The sequence below is a fragment of the Penaeus chinensis genome, chromosome 42, assembly GCF_019202785.1.
Source record: "Penaeus chinensis breed Huanghai No. 1 chromosome 42, ASM1920278v2, whole genome shotgun sequence".
Lineage (NCBI taxonomy): Eukaryota > Metazoa > Arthropoda > Malacostraca > Decapoda > Penaeidae > Penaeus > Penaeus chinensis.
In genome coordinates, this window is record NC_061860.1 from 18,048,493 (window position 1) to 18,051,383 (window position 2,891).

At 37.7% G+C, this 2,891-nt stretch overlaps 1 protein-coding gene across 3 annotated transcripts in view; it reads right to left on the reverse strand.

Moving 5' to 3' along the window:
* Window positions 1-1,382: 1,382 nt before the first annotated feature.
* The window catches only part of LOC125047789 (RNA-binding protein cabeza-like), a 17,570-nt gene continuing 16,061 nt past the window's right edge, over window positions 1,383-2,891 (reverse strand). For all 3 annotated transcript variants that reach the window (XM_047646229.1, XM_047646230.1, XM_047646228.1), the window contains one exon: window positions 1,383-2,891. This exon is cut by the window's right edge and continues 129 nt beyond it. The gene's annotated coding sequence lies outside the window, so the exon portion shown is untranslated.

A 2,891-nucleotide genomic window follows, 5' to 3' on the forward strand; every position in this document is an offset into this window, starting at 1 on the left:
TACTTGAACTAATTTCGCCAGCTGTGTTTTTTACTATTCCGGATTGTATGAGGAAGACAGGTGGATGCTCTTTTAAAGGAGATAAAGGCTGATAGTTGATGGGGGGTACCTCGTTTGTAGCGCTAACTGTTCCAGGCTGCACGTTTTAAGCGAAGTGCTTTAGTGCAATCAATTCCACCATGGAACACATTTGGAGGTATAAGGTCCTGAGGTTCGAGGAATAGCTGTATGGGCAGCTCTTAGGACTGTAGTTGTGAAACATTGTATCATATCTGAAATGGATGAGAGGGAAGATGGAGGGATGAGAGGGAAGATGGAGGGATATGAATAGCAGAGAGTGAAGTGAAAGTACGCCAGTCGGCTCTATCAAAGCACCAGCGTGGGGAGTTAGGAAGTGGTGCATAAGAAGTAAGAGAAAGGAGAACTGGAAAGTGGTCACTATAGGGAAAGTGGTTTAGAACCGACCAATGGAAATCTAAATGAAGAGAAGGGGAGCATAGAGAGGTCAATGCATGGAAAAGATTGCGTGCGTGTATCAAAGTGTGTGGGGGCGATCTGAATTAAGAATAAGGTCAGCTGTGGAGAGGAAGCGTTCCAGGGATCGGCCACGGGAGTTGGTGATAGAATCACCCCAAAGAGTGTGGCGGCAGTTGAGGAAAGGTGGTTGGAGTTGGGAAATTAGATTTTCAAAAGCAACAAAGTCAATGGGGTGGGAAGGAGAGTCGACTGGAATCACCTTGATCCAGCGGCGAAAGATGCGAAGATTTATGACATAAGGTGTTTTCTCGTTAAGTATTGACTTGACAAGGAGTGTGGGGAAGAGAAAATGGTAACTGGGGATTGGTATAGGATGTGTAAGAAAAGTCTATTGAAGGGTTGGGTTATAAGAGGAAATGATATGACAAAGCTCAGGTCTGAGAGAACAGAAACAGCGAATACTCCAATGAAGGATAGTTTTACTTTCGTTGATTTATGAGTGATAACCCCCCCACGACAGAGCAAAGGACTGGTGGGGGATTTCATCATTAGGTATAGTAGATAGGCAGCAGCAGCAGAGCATTTCTAGCAAGCCTGCAGACTCTGCCCGAACAGTTGAAACTCCCAACATTAGCCATACCCCCCCCCCCCCCCCACTTACTCTGTCTCAGTCACAGCTGGCTACTCATTGGTTTAGATAGAGGTTACTTTAAAATTTGTCCAAAGGGTATTGCCCATTTGGCACGCCCAATTGTGTGGATGGGACAAATACAAAAATAAATATAAACCCATCTTTCAGGGTTTTTTTGCTACTCGTATTACCAGCCAAAAGCATTGTTACTCAAAGTAGCTGACAAGCTTTGTCGATCAAAAATTTCAGACCAAAAAGGATAAATGAAAGAACATTCATTAATATTTCATGAAATTCCTTCTCAATGTTGTATATCTTGACATGCACACAATTCTGGGAATGCCAACTTCACTCAAGCCAAGTAACCATGTCTTCTCAATACAAAATTAAAGGGTGAGGGGACAAACGATCATGTATACGCTGGGAAGACACTTCATATGCACCCACAAAGTTATGGTGGAAAAAGGGTTCATACTACATAACTGCTTGCTTGAAATTTATTATCTTCATTACTCACGACCCAATACAAAAGCTACCAATGGTTTGTCTCCCTGACTTACAAAATTCTAACCTGCTACTGTCTCTTATAAAATCTCTTTTTAAATTTTTTTTATCATTAAGATTTTTTTTTTTATCATGATTGTAAATTAAAAAAAAAATAATAAAAAGTATTCACAATACTTAATAACCAGCCCACTTATCAGAACCAAAATGAAAATAAAAAAATAAAGTGAATATCTTCTTTAAAAATGTTAATGACAATGTGACCACTGACATACTTCACACTGTTGGGATACAAATCTCTAATACTAAAATAAATCTTTTTATACGCTTTTCTTGGGTAATCAGGTACAGCATCAAGAAGAGCCTTCCAGCAAGATAGTGAATCATTTAAAACACACATGATTGTTAACCTATATTACATTAATCAAAAGCAAGTACATAGGGAACTTAGGTAATTATATTCTGAAGTTAATAAAAAAAAAAAAAAATGAAAAAATGAAAAAGAAAAATATCCTTTGACATTAACATAATGGACATTAAACAATACATAGTTTAAGTGGACCCTATTTTTGCATGCGGAGTTCTTATCCATTCAATGGTTAATTTACACTATACAACTCGTAATCTATTAACCTAAATGGCAAAGGACTCCTATGCACCTCAGGTTTCATGTCCAGTATTTGCCCCTTTTTTTTGTTTTTGTTTTTTTGTTTTTTTTGTTTTTTAATTAAGAATACAAACAAGTTAGAAACCATTCCTTGTATGTGACGTGAAAAAAATAAAAATGAAAATAGAAAATAAAATTAGCTTGTAGATCATACCAACCAAAATTACATTCTTTGATATCTAAAACAAGGGAGGGAGGGAGGGAGGGAGGGAGGTGCTGGGGTAGGAGAAATTAAATTTACTTGTGTTCCTCTTTCCTATACATTTTGTAGCACAAAGAGGGAGGGGAAGGGGAAGTGTCTGGCAGTGTATATATATCGACCTTAATCATCTCAACATGCATGATTATCATGTTTCCTCTTTGTGGTTGGGAATAGAGCATAAATCACTAGTTGATCAAGACCTCAAGCATCAATAAGATAACTATCAACTCTGTTAACAATGACTAGCTAAGAAATTCAACTCTAGACCCACATTGTAATCATGAATATTGAGCAAAAAAGAGATCTGTAATACCACACTTTTGAGCAATCCTGGCAAAACTTTTTAACCGGGTATTCAAATAGCGAAACTGATACAATTTACTGTTTTTTTCTTTTCTTTTTTTCTTTTT